The sequence below is a fragment of the Mytilus edulis genome, chromosome 4 (genome assembly GCF_963676685.1).
Source record: "Mytilus edulis chromosome 4, xbMytEdul2.2, whole genome shotgun sequence".
Taxonomy (NCBI): Eukaryota; Metazoa; Mollusca; class Bivalvia; order Mytilida; family Mytilidae; genus Mytilus; species Mytilus edulis.
In genome coordinates this window covers 46,469,776-46,486,286 of record NC_092347.1, presented here as the reverse complement: position 1 = coordinate 46,486,286, position 16,511 = coordinate 46,469,776, and positions in this window count along the sequence as shown.

The window sequence follows — 16,511 nt, the reverse complement described above, 5'->3', positions numbered from 1 at the left end:
AAGATAAGATTGTGTATATTTTTGTATGCCTTTTAGTCCAAGTTTCATCTAGGTGGCGTCCCAAGGATCAAGAAGGAAAGGTATGTTAAGATAAGATTGTGTAATTTTTGTATGCCTTTTTGTCCAAGTTTCCTCTAGGTGGCATCCCAAGGATCAAGAAGGAAAGGTATGTTAAGATAAGATTGTGCAGATGTTTGTAAGCCTTTTTGTCCAAGTTTCCTCTAGGTGGCATTCCAAGGATCAAGAAGGAAAGGTATGTTAAGATAAGATTGTGTATATGTTTGTCTTGTATTAAGATGATTTAAGTTTGTATTACAGATGGAGGAGCCCAGATGACAGTTCAGTACTAGACCTGAAGGAAAATTGTTTCATTTTAGTTGCCAGATAATGATGATGTAAGTATTTGGTCATTACAATTGTGTTTAAAACTATTTAAAAAAAATTATTAGGTAATAAAAATCCGTTTTTCGTTTTAAAGACCACTTGAAATTTATGACAAAATTGTCCATAATTTTTTATAATATCTAAAGAAATATAATTTTAAAAGATTCATTGTAATTGTAAATAGACTGATCCCCCAATTTAGGATTTGAAATAAAACATGCATCACATTTATTTCTGAATAAGTTATTACAACAAATATACTCTTAATATTGACAATTTGGATATTTACATAATTATTAACATTTTAATTGGGAAAATATGACTGTTTAGATTGTTTGTTCAAAATTGATACAAATAAAAATGAAAATGGTTAATGAATTATAGGCAAAAAGAGCAGAGACACAGAAAATTGCGCCATTGATAAAGATCTGGAAAGAAGCTTAAAGGAAGGAACAAGTGTCAGCCAAGATGGCAGATGAGTAGCAACTCCATGGAAGATGAATTAGATCTTCAACCAAGTCCAAGGCTTTGCCATGTAAGCAGCAAGCAGCAAGGATAGCAGCTGGATTGAAGATTAATTATTACATTGATCTTCAACTAAGTCTGAGGCTTTGTCATGAAAGAAATAATGCAAGTATAATATTCCAGCCAATTAATTCTGTACATTATCTGGAAAAAAGTGATAGTCTATCAGGATTGTCTATAAGGCAACACACATTTTTGTTATTTTGTACATTTACAACACACAAAAATAGATATTTATCAGTTTGATAAATGTTTTCCGGGACATGAATAAAATTTTATACCATGAAAAGTCCATCCTGATAGCATTTTTACTTCAAGGGAGACTTAATTAGTACAATAAACAGCAAGAATATCTCTTCCAGTGGGAGATGACTTACTATTATGCAATCAGAATACAGAATAGATTAATAATAAAAACTTAGGCTGGCAATTTAACAAATTTGTAAAATATATAATTTGTGTCAACATTAATTCCTTTTTTTAGATTATAAAACAGTGCCAATGTTTTCATGAAGGGGAGTAAGACTTGTGGTATAATATATCTAAAATACAAGTAAGTATATAATTCCTCTTTACTAACAAATTTTATCATCATAAAATAAGTTTACAGGGAAAAACTTGCACTAGGCTTAAAGTTGTAAATTTGAGGTCAATTTTTTTTTTTTGTTGACTTAAGGTTCTAAAATTTTAAATTGATCACACCGATGTCATTGTAAAGACTTGTGTGCAGGCTTTGGCTAAACCACCAAATTAAGTTCCAACAAAATTTCAATTGTTCACCAGATAAGACACTGAAAATGACCCCATTGATGCAGGTCAGGATATTAAGCTTGAAGGAATATTACTAGTCTATTTCATTTATATTGACCAACAGCAGCCTTATAGATATAATCTAACTTATAATTTTTAGTTTTTGTACCAGAAGCCGGCCAGTCCCAAGTTTCAGTCCAGATGGCACTCACTCAGATGAGCAGCAAGTTTACCTAGATCTTCAACCAAGTCCAAGGCTTTGCCATGTAAGCAGCAAGTAGCAAGGATAGCAGCTGGAATGAAGATTAATTATTATATTGATCTTCAACCAAGTCTGAGGCTTTGTCATGAAAGAAATAATGCAAGTATTCAAGCCAATTAATTCTGTACATTTTCAGGAAAAATGTGATAAAGTTTATAAGGATTATCTATAAGGCAACACACATTTTTGTTATTTTGCACATTTACAACACACAAAAAATTGATATTTATCAGTTTAATAAATGTTTTTCCAGTACACAAATAAAATTTTATACCATGAAAAGTAAATTCTGATAGAATTTTGATCTCAAGGGAGACTAGTACAATAAACAGCAAGAATGTTTCTTTCAGTGGGAGATAACTCACTATTCCGCAATCAAAATTCAGAATAAATTAATAATAATTAAGGCTGGCAATTTAACAAATTTATAAAATATATAATTTGTGTCAATTTAATTCCATTTTAGGTTATAAAACAATGCCAATGTTTTCATGAAGGGGAGTAAGACTTGTGGTATAATATATCTTAAATACAAGTACGTATATATGTATGATCTATAAGGCAACACCCAGTTTTGTAATTTTGCACATTCACAATTAATTAAAGTGCAACACACAAAAATAGATATTTTATCAGTGTGTTAAGACGTCTTAATATACAAATCTGTATAAAATAAAATTTCCTCTATTTAAACAAATTTTATCAACAAAAAATAAGTTTACAGGGGGAAAAAACATGCACTAGGCCTAATGGTGTAAGAGTTCAATTCTTTTATTTTTGTTGGCTGAAGGTTCTAAATATTTGAACTGATTAGACATGTCATTGCAACGACTAATGTATGCAGATTTTGGCTAAACCATGAAATAAAGTACCAACAAAAATACCAAGTAGTGCCAAAGAAAATAAGGAAATCCACAATCATATTACAAACCATATTCCAACATTGATTTTATATATTTTGTGAGAACTTTTGATTTACTAAACATTTTACTTTTCAGGCTAGCAATGATTACTGCTTTTTAGTATGAATAGAGTTTTAGAATTATTATTGGAGTGGACTTTTGAGGTAAGAAAGAATCATTGCATAGGTTTATGAACATAAGAACCGCTCAAAAATCATAATACCAAATAACCATGGAATTTATTTTAAATTTCAAGCATAAGAAATAATGCAAATGTCATGATTAAAAATAGTTCCCCTAGTTTAAATAATAGCCTGTTATTCATTAATTACAGATCATGTAAAATGCCCTTAAATTTTGTTAAGACTGTGACGTTTAAGACAAAAACTAGACTTGTGGTTTTCATTGAAGTCTAAGGATGTCAAGGGTTTGCGATTAGACGGAAAGCCACCATACTTGGTCAAATTGTTTTCCATCATGTGTAGTTGACCATAATGTACCACCATTTTAATTTGACCATCTTGAAAGAAGTTATGGGAAATCTTTCACAATTTTAAGTAATTGTGATCATTAGAAAATTTCTAAACACAACTCTGACCGAGACTCATTTACAGAAAGCTCCTGTACCCAATTGGATTGTTTTCCCATGTATAGTTATAAAATAAGGTATGATTGCTAATGAGACAACTATCCACTAAAGTTCGAATGAAGTGGATTGAAGCAATTATTGTCACATTGATGTGTTCTCTGCATCTTTTTTCACCTTGATATGTTATATATCATATATTTCTATAGAATGTACTTAAGTATACATACCAATAGTGATTCTTTTTTTTACTATTTTCAATGACTAAGCATTTTATTTTTCAGGTTAGCATTACAGCTTGTCTGTGCAGATTGATGTTGGAAATGGCTATATGAATTGACTTTTAAAAGTAAGAAAGAACTATTTTATAGATTTATAAAATTTTCTATTTAAGATCATGTAAATTCTCATGATTTTTATAATGTTTTTACAATTTAATGTTTTCTTGATTGACATGTCAAGTTATAGGAAAGGAAAAATTATTATTTTGGAAAAGTTTCTCTGCTTTAATTGTATAAAGTTTTAAGCCATTGGCCCATATTGGCGTAAAGTGCTTTTCAAACATTTCAATAAAGAAATAAAGTAATTCCCATTTTAATTGCTATTTGTTGCAAGTTAGTCTATTACAGTTTCTGAAAATATGACAGAAAATTGAAAAGTATTATTCTTTTTCAGATAACAATTACTGTGGCTGAAGGATATAAATGTGTGATTACTCTCCATACTCCTTAGAGATGTTGTGAAGATTCTTAACACGTTGACAGCTGGGCGCTCTCTCTTCAGAAGACATAAGATTTAAATCCCCATTCTGACACTGACATGACTGCAAATCTATACATCCTGCCTGAGTATCCTGAACTACCAAACAGATGCCTTACTTTTACATGTATTTTACTGCAAGTCTGAAGAAGACCAAGAGTGAACATATTTCCTTTTGGGTCTTTCTAACTCTACCAAACAGTTTCCAATATAAACGGACCATATAAATCTTGCATAAATAAGAGAAAGAATGTAGTTGCATGGTAAATTCTAAAATAATTAATGTAAAGATTCTCCATTTTTCTACAAGAGTGGAAGTTTAAATTATTAAAGGTTAATGTATTGTGTTTTGAATTTTCACTCTACTTTATTTCTCTCTCTACCATTAAATGCTTTTGATTTTTATTACTTGTTGCTCTACATATAAAATGGTTCTTAAATTTATCAAGTTAACATTTACATTAATTGGTTAGGAATGGAGAATCTAAAGATAACAAAATTTAAGGATAGACTGTATATCAATGGTTTTATATGGATATACATGTATATGTATAATGATACATTCAAGAGATTGCTTGTAGCAATATGTGAGTAATCCTTATTTACTACCAGTCACAGACATTTCTTGACTAAATATCAAGTCTATTGCTACAGGTACTTGACTCAGTTGTAATTGATCATAAGTCGAACAGGGTCAAGGGGAGGTAACGCCTCATACTTTAAGTTTCTTTAGTGTTGACCAATATAACTTGGACATTCTCTTCTTCATTTTTTAGTATTTTGTTAGTAAATTGACTAAGGTTGTATTGTGAAAAAATAAAAGCAGAAGCATAGTTTTATTTTCAAAGATTATAGTATCAAAAGCAAAACTTGGTATTCAATTTTTTGTATCTCACTGATAATATTTGACCAGTAACAGCTTAAAACCTTCCTAGAATGTTATGAAAATAGAAATGAGAACATAATTATCTTTTTGATTAAGAAAAAAAATAATTTAATTCTTCTTTCCACATTTTATTGGTAAATTTATTTCGGTTTTTATTGCAAACTTCACAAGGCAGTACGTAGCACGGGCAAACTTTGGGGTTCTGTGTAATCCTTTCAAAAGTTTTTATTGCTGTTTTTACAAGTTGTGTAGTGTACATGTGTTCATTATTTCTACTTATATCATATACATGTTTTTTAATGGATTACACTGTAAAACTATTGTAATTTGAGCACTACCAGAGTAAATGAACTGTTTTACAAAGCATTTATTTAATTTTTCATTCATTGAGTTACCCCAAGTCCAAAAAATTGTAGAATATTGATGAAACATTTTACTTTCAAGGAATGTAAAATAAAAGTTTGTGTAAAACAATAATTTGTGTACTTAATGTAATGTAAAATTTTGCATTTTATTGAATTCACATGAAACTTTTTTCTTCTCCTGTAGGATAGTTAGTGGTTCAAATATATGCCTGTTGAGAATAACATTACATGAAAGTTTTCAGAATTTCCACTAAAAAATAAAAATAAAATTTGCATCAAAGTACACTGTCTGTATCATGTCAATTAAGCATAGAAATAACCAAAAAGAAACAAATTTCTCTTTCCTAAAGCTTCTATATGCACTTTTATATGTAAATATGTGTTGCAGCCTAAATTGACCTGAACTTATTTTTAGTCATGCATCGCCTTGGACCATTTCCTAACTGTGTGGTATGCTATTGTAACTTTTCCATCCAGAAAGAATTATTTATGGCAAAATTGCTTTTAATTTGGTGGACAAAATTAGAATTGTTTAGAAGCACCCCTATTTTATATAAAACATGTACATAAAATAACAAGCCCCCTAGCTGTTAATATATGGTGAAATGGGATAAAATCAACTTGGTTATCAGAATTTGTGATTATCTCCCCTTAATAAAAAGAAGTTATGCCAGTGTAGGAATTTTACAGGAAAAAATTTGTCCCAAGTCTTTAGATAGGCCTAAATCAAACTCCTTGTTTTAAACTAAGCAGAACAGTAATATGCTGGTCAATGTCCCATGTCCTCTGCAAATTGGATAAACTGTAAAGAAAGTCCTTAAATGATAAACAATTGTTTCTTTGATCCAAAAAAATGAATATAAGGGGTAGGGGTATACACTTATCAACTTATGCAAAGGCTGTCAGATTTGATTTCAGTAAATGTCAATAAATTGGCTTTCATTTTTATGATTGAAAAATAAGGGGAGATAATTTTGAATTAGTAGAATCCTGACTACAAAAGTAGTAGGAATGAAAATTTCCATCTCCCAAGTGATAATGTGTTCTTCACAATTTGTCACCATAAGAAGAAATTACAAATAGAGAGTGAGTGAAGGTATGACAGTAAACTGGATTAAGAATGTTGATAAAATATGTTTTTGCAAATTTGGACGACAATTAATTGCAATTATGTACCATTTCAACAATAGAAGTAGTATTGACTTGCAAATCCATACCATTACAGCACTGGAAGTAGTATGGTTGTCTGAGCGAAGCCAATTGGAAGTAGGTACCTCTTAGTGAAGCTAATTGGGAGCACACCCTCTGTCTTGTTGCGAAGCTGATTGGAAGCAGTACATATAAACCTCTGTCTGCTAAAGCTAGTTAGAAGCAGTACCCCTGGCAGAGAGGTCCCAATTAGAAGTATGTAACTCTGAGGGAAGCCAATTGGAAGCATGTACCTCTGCAAAATTTGATTAGAAATTGTTCAACAAATTTTATTTAACATTCTTTTTAAAGTTTACTTGCATACCAACTCTCATTTTCTATTTATAATTACTCCCCTTGAGAATGTGGGAGCCCTACAGTTTTCACTTTGTTCATCTGTCTACAATTTTTGTAAATACAAAACCTCCCCAAAAATAGATAGGTAAATTAAAGTTATCTTTACTATTCTGTGTGCTTCCAAGCACTTGGATTACCATTCTAGGGTTAACCCAGATAGCAAACATGTGTTGGGCCAATGTTGGCATTCTGTTGGCAACATTGTTGGGCCAACGTTGGAAAACTATGTTGGGCCAACGTCATTTTGCTCATCGGCCCTCAGTTGGCCCAACATGTTGGGTCTTTGTTGGCCCAACATCAGTATGCCAACAAAGTTAACTATTTGCCAACAAACTGCCAACAATGTTAACTATTTGCCAACAGTCTACCAACGTCGTCTAGTTTTAAAATTATGTTGGGCCAATGTTGGTCGAACAGCAGTACGCCAACGATGGCTTTAGTCTAGTCTGTCAAACATGTTTTTCCTGCATTTCATATTATGTATTTAGGTATATTTAACTGTATGACATAATGTATATTATGTTGGTAGGTCAATCTCGGCTGTCATGTGGAGAGTGTAAAATCACACTCGTGTCAAATGAGCAGCTGAATTTAAATGACTAGATTAACAATTTGCAGAAACTATATTCAAATTTTTTTTTTTTTTTTGGGGCTGGTTTGAAGTATTTTTTGTTTGTGCATAAAATTATTCAAACATTAAGATAAATACATTTAAATGACTACACAGATTTGAAAATAGTAGATAAAGAGAATGAAGAGCACATTTTTGGTTCGCATTTTGAAATAATATTTAAAAAAAAAAAAAAAAATCTGTGGTATAAAATGGGGAGATAAGAACTTAATACGTTGGCGTATTGTTGGCACAATGTTGGCTCATATTTCAATATTGTCATTAAATATCAATGATATGGGGTTTTTTTTATAAATACTGTTTTAAAAACTTTTGAATTATTCAAAATACTAAGAATTTTCTAGCTCTTGGCACAGACGGTTTAAAATAGTCCTATTTGGTAAGACTTTATTATTTAATTTTTTACTAAGTCCTCAATGCCCTTCAAACACAATCTTTATTCTCTACGATAACCTAGAATCATTCAAATAAAGTTCGATTAAAATTGGTTCAGTAGTTTCAGTCAGAAGATCTTACACTGAATCAATGGATAAAGTAAGTCAAATATCGTTGGGCAAGCTACTTAAATAACAGTTGGTAAGAAAATATTGGTCCAACATTGGGCCAATAACACCAAAATGACAGTTGGCGGAAAGTCGTTGGGCCAACAAGGGGCCAATGGTGTCGAAATGACTGTTGGCTGAGTTTTGTTGGGCCAACAAGGGGCCAATAGTGTCAAAATAACTGTTGGCTGAGTTTTGTTGGGCCAACGTCGGTTTCTTGTTGTGCTGCCAACGCCAACTATTCACCAACAGTGCCAACCAATCACCAATGTTGGCCCAACAATTTAGTATTGCTATCTGGGTAAGCCCCTTTACAAATGGAAAAATTCCTGAATGTTTTGTTTCTGTTCTCTTTATTTAAGTTTGCCTTAACTTAATTTAATGAAATGTATATATTATGCTTATTACCACTAAACTCAGTTTGAGTTCAAATTTTGACATCTTCCCTTTTACGGTTCTTGAGTTATGTCCTTTTATAAAGTTATATGCTAGCAGGGGCATCATCTGTGTCCCTATGGACGCATTGACACCATTTATTTTTATAATAGTGGAAGCAGATAAATTGTTATTTAGGTATTTTGTAGCATGATGCCTTATAATTAAATTTTGCTCGTGTTTCATAGAATTATGGTTGGAAATATTTTGAAAACCTTCACTTTCTACCCAGAGTGTCAAGTTTCATGATCATGTGTTTTGTTTTGAATAGTTCTCCTTTATTATAGTGTCCAAAGTATACCTCTTGAGACAGTTCCTCCAAACAAATAGTTTCAAAACATTTTTCCACTACATATTGATTTTATCTGGTTTTAAATGAGTGTTTTGCAAATTAAAAGTGTCCAGTGTTACTTCATTAATTATCATTATAATGATTTTCTTTATGTGTATATGTTTATGCTAATGAGTTGTATTCATGTATATTGTATGTATAATAATTCCCTAATCATAAAAGTATAACAGGAATTAATTGTCTTCTTGCTTATGTGTAATACATGTACATGTAGGCATAGGAATTTTAGCAGCTAAATAATTTAGTTGTAAATTTAAAGTGACATCTTTATGTATTTTAGTTCTAACTTGAACTTTGAACATTGTATTGTTATGGATGTTGAAAGAACAAAGAATTGTATAATTTTGTATTTTGATATTAAATTAATTTCTATGTAGGTGGAATGGCTATTATATATACAAACATAATTGTATTTCAACTTTTGTACCATGTATTTTATAGTTGTAGTCCTCAAGACAAGATTTCATTTTTACTTACATTTACAAACAAAACAAAACAATATACGTCCGAGTATGTCTCGTGAGACGACTTGTCGCATTCAGAGGGTCGGAGCATATATGACGGTTTCCAGACCCTTGGGTCGGACCCAGGTTTCCAGTTTCCCATTATTGGGTTTGTTTGGTTGTTCCTGGCCGGCGAGGTCGTTCATGATCGAGTTATTCATTTGTTCAGTTATCCAGTTTACATTCATGTCAACCATATTATATCTCTTATTTGTACAAGGTTTACTTTTTCTAGCTAAATTGTACCTTATAGTATATTTCAAGTATATTTCAAGGTTTTTGTTATTAGGAATAATTGTGGTTATTGTTTTTGTTCATATATTTATATATTAAGACGCATGTATGTAATTATTTGATAAATTTCGTTGTCCACTATACTTGCTGGGCTATCGGCAACACTATATATATTGTATTCATTTATGCCTTATAATAGATATGAGCGTATAGGGTATACATATAGTTATTCAAATGCATAAGGTTGACTTAAGATTATTTCTCTAGTACTGATACAAGTTATTGAATTCATATTGTATAATGTATGTTTATATTGATAATTTGTCTTATAAAATGGCAGCTCACAATATGCTGTACTTGAGCTAGTCAACAAACATAAGTCTGTGTTGTGTTTTTCTTTAAGGAGTTAAAGGTTAAATGTATTTAGTGGAAAGAAGACTTATTTAAGATCCTATGACCTTCAAGCTGTCTGAGTTATTGATAAAAATAAGATATGGTATGATTGCCATTTAGGCTCAACTCTCCACAAGACACCAAATGACACTAACAACCATAGGTCACGGTACGGCCTTCAACAATGAGCAAAACCCATACTAAATAGTCAGCTATTAATGGCCATGAAATGACAAATCTAAAACAATTCATACATTTGTTTTGTTAAGCCTACCCGGTATATATCTGAGGGAAATAAGTAAAGTTAATATTGTATATATTTTAAATATAAGTATGTCTGAACCAGTGACGACTCTACAATAGATTTCATCCATCAGATCACCAGCAGTAATGGTGATAAAAGGCTGACAATACATTCTGTATATATAATTCCTCTAAAGATCTGGTGAGCTGTTTATTTGGCAATTGCAAATGGCAGTCAGCAGGGTTTAAGACCATGCTTTGTTCAACCTGCTTAAGTCAAGTACGTTTTCTTAAAATATACTTTTTCACTTTTTTGGTCTTTTAGAAAATGCTGTTTGTGCTGTATTTAGACCCCTCTATTAAGAAATTTGTTTTGCATGCACAAACATAAAAAATTGCAGTTTTTATCCAGCGCAATCATGTTTGAACATTGTTTTCAATTTAGACTTATTTATGTTTTTGGTGTGTGAATAGGCTCATATGTAAAATAAATTTGACAAAACCTCTGCTATAAAGAGTGGTATACATATAGTGATGCACATGTCCATCCATCCCTATGTACTGTTAGTACATGTACTATAATTTCCACTCCAGGTTTTAAAGTACAGCTTGAACAAATCTTTGAAATATCAAGGCAATTTCATGGATCACAAAATTGAGGGAGTAAGATTTTAATGGTTTTGACATTAAAGTTGGAACAAGAAATGCCCTAGTTACCGCTAAAATATGGGTTTTCATGATACTGCTTGACCAAATTTATTGCAATTAAGTTAGTATAAAAAAGATGTGGTATGATTGCCAATGAGACAACTCTACACAAGAGACAAAATGACAGAAATTCACAACTATTGGTCACTGTACAGCCATCAATAATGACTACAGCCCATACCACATAGACAACTAACTATAAACGCCATGCAATGAAAAATAAAAAATTCAAAGGAGAAAACTAACAGCTTAATTTATTTACAAGAATGGAAAACAAATATGTAACACATCAACAAACAACCACTGAATACCAGGCTCCTGACTTGGGACAAGCACATACATACTGAATGTGGCGGGGTAAATAAACATGTTAGCTGGATCACAACTCTCCCTAACCTTGGACAGTGGTAAAACAGTACAACATAAAAAGAGCTATACAAATCAGTTAAAGGCTTGTTATGTAACATATTACTATACATAAAATACATCTAACAAAAACAGTGAAATTGGATGTTTTTCACATTTACAATTTACTAGTTATGCCAAAAGTTTAACATAAAAAAATTTTGTATTTGGTGAAAACATTAAAGCTTAGGATGCGTTTGAAACGAAACTGAAACAATATCAAGACACAAACCTGCAACTTCATATATACATCAAAAGTAAATTTTGCTAACTGTGAACTTAAAAACTATGAACTTCTGTATACATGTTACGATGATGTGGCCATCCTCAATCTCGTCCATGGAGAACGTAATTCCGTTTCAAAATCAGATGGAGCTCACCGGAACCAAAGGTTTTATGGACCTTTTTTAACCAATATACCTATATACGAATATTGCTTGGAGTTGTTTCATAAAAAATTTGTCAGACTTGAACATGCTTCAAAAACCACTCCAATGACTGGATATTTGGAAATTGTCATTGTAAGTAAAAAAATCAAGAAATTGTATGCTATTATTGTATATATTGTATATAAAATAAATCTTTAACTTTTATTATCATTAGTTCATATTGCTGTTTTTTTCATGTAACAATAACGCCATGTAACCTTAGCCTCAATAATTATTGTTACATTCGTAATTAATCGGTTCCCTACCCAGCAATGCATTCCCGCAATTATTCTCCAATGTAACATTTTTATTATTGTTACATTTCCATGTAGCCGTAGCCAGTGCCTATGATTTTTGTACAGGATGTCACCTGCAAAATTAGAGATGACTATGATTATCAATGAGACAACAATATCCACCAGAGTTCAAATGAAGTAGATTATCTTGTAAGCACTTACAGGCAACTGTATGACCTTCAGTAATGAGAAAAACCCTACTGTTTCAAAGTGGGGCATTAAATACCAAACTTATACATGTACCTGATTGCAGTAGATCATTTTGATCTTGCAGGCTAATTAGCTGACATTCAACTGGCATTTTGTTCTTCTTGCTATCAAACCAGAAATAAATCATTTTTAAAATTCTAGGTAGATTATCATAAGGAAAGAAATACTAACATTTTTTTAGGAGTTATGTCCTTTAAACTTAGAACTTTGCTGAAAAATATACCACTGCATCAGTTTGTCATCGCAACTCCTCTGAAACCTCACAACAGAATTTCACAAAACAAATTGTAGTTCTTAGGTAATACTATGTAGATGAACATATTGACAAGAAATTACTATTGATTTTTTTTCTAGGTGTTATATGCTCCTTTGAACTAAAATGTTGACCCAAATATACTACTGCAACAGTTTGCAATCGCAACTCATATGAAAATGAGCATATCCACAAGAAAACTTTTATCAGTTGACTTTTCTAGAGTTATGAGTCTTTGAACTTGGAATTTTTATATATGTGAGGTTATTCGGTTGATTTGTTATTGACAGCTTCAATTTTATGTATGTATGTGCCTGTCCCAAGTCAGGAGCCTGTAATTCAGTGGTTATTGTTTGTTTAAGTGTTTCATATTAGTTTTTTGTTCATTTTTTAATAAAAAAAAAGGCTGTTAGTTTTCTAGTTTGAATTGTTTAACATTGTCATTTCAGGGCCTTTTATAGCTGACTATGTGGAGGACTTTGCTTATTGTTGAAGGCCATACTGTGACCTATAGTTGTTAATTTCTGTGTCATTTTGGTCTCTCATGGAGTGTTGTCTCATTAGCAATCATCCTATATCTTCTTTTTTATATTCAAAGTTTAGCAAACAGCCCCAACATCAACTAGCATCAGCATTTGTATTGCTTATACTGACACTAAATAAAGCTTTATGCCTTATGTCTTATAGGACTGAAACACACCTGGTTCTAACAATTACAATAACCCTCATTTATAGAAATAAATCATGCAAAGCCCAAACAATTGGTGAATTTTAAGACCTATAAAAATAAACTGGATCTAAGTTTCAAAACTATTTGAATGACTAATGTTTCAAAATCATATAATGCGTTACATATATAGCACAAAAATGAAACGCTTTTGATTTTGTTGAATTTTGTTTAAGAATTGAATGCTCCTTTTTGTAAATTTATTGGGGTGTAAAAGCGTTGACCGAAGTACATTTTGTATGAAGCGCGGAAGCTCTTCATACTTAAAATGTATGCACGGTCAACGCTTTTACAACCCTATAAAGTTACAAAAAAAAGCATTCAATACTTATAATTACATTTTTTTAGCTATGATCATGAAAACACGAATTTTACATTTTTTGTATTTTATTCACCTGTGCACTTTATTGTGGGACCACGTGTTATCATGAATGAAAAGTTTTATTGAGTGATGCAATTGCTTACGGAATAACAAGTGTTGTTCAGTCAGCCAATCAAAATAAAGTATTATAATGAAACATACATCTAATGTAATTATATGAAAATAAATAACAATCTAAGCACAATCAATAAATGAAAGATGGAAGTTAGAATGACATGTAAAATGTTTGGGTAATATTAAGATACAAACAGATTTTTTAAAAAGTTTATTATATAATAAGATTATCTGAAAACTACTATACACAACAAAAGTTATTACTCAATACATTATAATGGTGATAATTAAATATTTAACATTTGATATAAATGAGTGGTTGTAAATAAAGCATGAAGGGAGCTTATAAGTTATGATTCATAGCAACACATTTCTACAATATTTAAAACATTTCTGAAACAAAAATAATATTGAGCAAAACATCAAGATATGAATAAAGTTCTGATATTTATGAGTCTTTGAGGTAGAATTTAGTTAAATCAAAAGAAGTATACTAGTTTTGGGGGAAAATCTATTATTGGATTTCTGTTTGAAATAAATAGTGACATAACTCAAGAACATCAAAAGCTAAGTCTGGACCATAAAAATGCTAGTTTGGGGGAAATTCTATTATGCATTTCTGTTTGAAATAAATGGGGAATGTGTCCATGGGACATAACTCAAGAATGTTAAAAGATAAGTCTTGGGCATAAGAATGCCTAAAAATCTACTAAAAATATTAACTCAAATAGAATCAAATCTTAAGAGCTATAAACATCCTTTATCAGAAAAACAATTGATTCACAATATACATGGATCATGATTTTGTCCTGCTATAGGTAATCACAATACATACAAAAACAGTTTGGGAAATTTTTGTTATTCCCAACTTTTCATCTACCCTTGCTTATTATACATATTACTCTATATTATTGTTAATAAATTTCCCTAACATCACTCTCAATCTTTTAGACTGATGAACATAATTTAAAATTCTTCTTGTTTTTCGAAATATCAATCTAGCTTTATTAAATTATAAACTATTGTTTTAACTGCCTTAATTTCAATAGATTCTAAGATAAATCAAAACAAATGTTAGGGCGGATCCAAGATTTTTCAAAGGGGATTTTTCCATAAAATGGAAGAAATTAATAATTTGTGGACAATTTTATTCTTAATGTGATATAATTTATATTTTCCTACCAAAAGTGGGGGGAGGGAGATACAACTTCTACACCTCTGAATCTGCCACTGCACAAAAATTGTTACAGTTATCTCGGACATGTTTAAACATAAATGGAAAAAAAATGTTTGCAACACAAAAATTATGCAAAAAATTGTATACAAAAGGAAGAAATAAATTATAGTTGTACAACGCTTTAAAGTAATACATGTATGATCAATTATCTAATCACAACGAAATATAACAAGAAAGTTTTAAATTTGTAATAATGTATAACCAATAAATGCTAGATATAGTAAAAGCATGCAGTGTTCATGATGATAAGATACGGTTAGTTCGACAATTGAAACAGCTTTAAATCCACCCAAGAACAGAGGATGAGAGTGTAAACAACTCTAGATTAGGAGCTATATATGTTAATTTGTATAGTAATTTGTTACATAATAATTTAGTGGCACTTTTTTTTTAACAATAACCTTTAAAAACAATTGTGATTGAGATATACAGTTCAGTACAATAGACTCTATTTCAAATATATTTCTTCATTTCTGTTTTGCTTTCCATAGACATTAGAAAGTTTCTGATACGATTCATTATTTTTAAGAATGTTGATTCTATTCGATTACATACATGTTTAACAATTTTTTTTTATTTATAATTACATTGTTGAACTCTTACATATATGAATTAAGTATCTGTTTTATTCAGTTCATGATTCCATCCTTTTTTGTCTCTTTGCCCAGGCCAAATCTTAAATACTGTTCTGCATTGACCTATTATTCCCAAAATCAGTAGCTGGATTCTCTTTAAGAAAACAGTTACAAGTGACAACTGCAAACCAAATCTCATCACTTAAAATTGCATGAAATTTTGAATTCTACATTAAGTGCCAGTCTGCCTAAGAATCAGGCAGTGGTGAAAATATTGCCAAAAAAACCCACCCAATTTGTCATTGATTTCAGTTCATAATATGTAGTTATGCTCAAAAATAACATTCATTTCCATTTTCTATTCTGGTAATAGAAGATACAATTTGGTTGAAATGCACTTGAAATTAATGAATAAGGGGAGATAACTCTGTAATTTGCTATCATTTTAACCAATTTTCTAACCAAGTTATTTGATATTACCAGACACACACAAACGAAAGACTTATACTTTTTAACTCAGGATGATGGTTAGAATAAAATAGAATGATTAGCTTGGTGGTTTTTTCTCATCATGTTTTAATTTTTACCTAAATTGCCTGATTCTTACAAAGACTGGCACTTAATTGACAAAACAGTTACTTTAGAAAACTGCTGAACAATCTAATAACTATGCAATGGAAGATTTCTTCTTGATACTTTAAAAAAATTGTGGTATGGAACCATGTACATAGTACAATTCTAGAGAGACACATGCATACACTAATACACATTTTCTCCCCTTTCTGGACCCCGATTCCTAAACTGTTGGTACTGTAACCCCATCCTTTCTTTTGATTTATTTAACCTCCTGGTAAAATTTTAAAAAGATCCATTCACTTAAGTTAATGTTCCAGTAACCAAATGTATCTTCAGATGCTGCCTATGCTGCAGAGGCATACC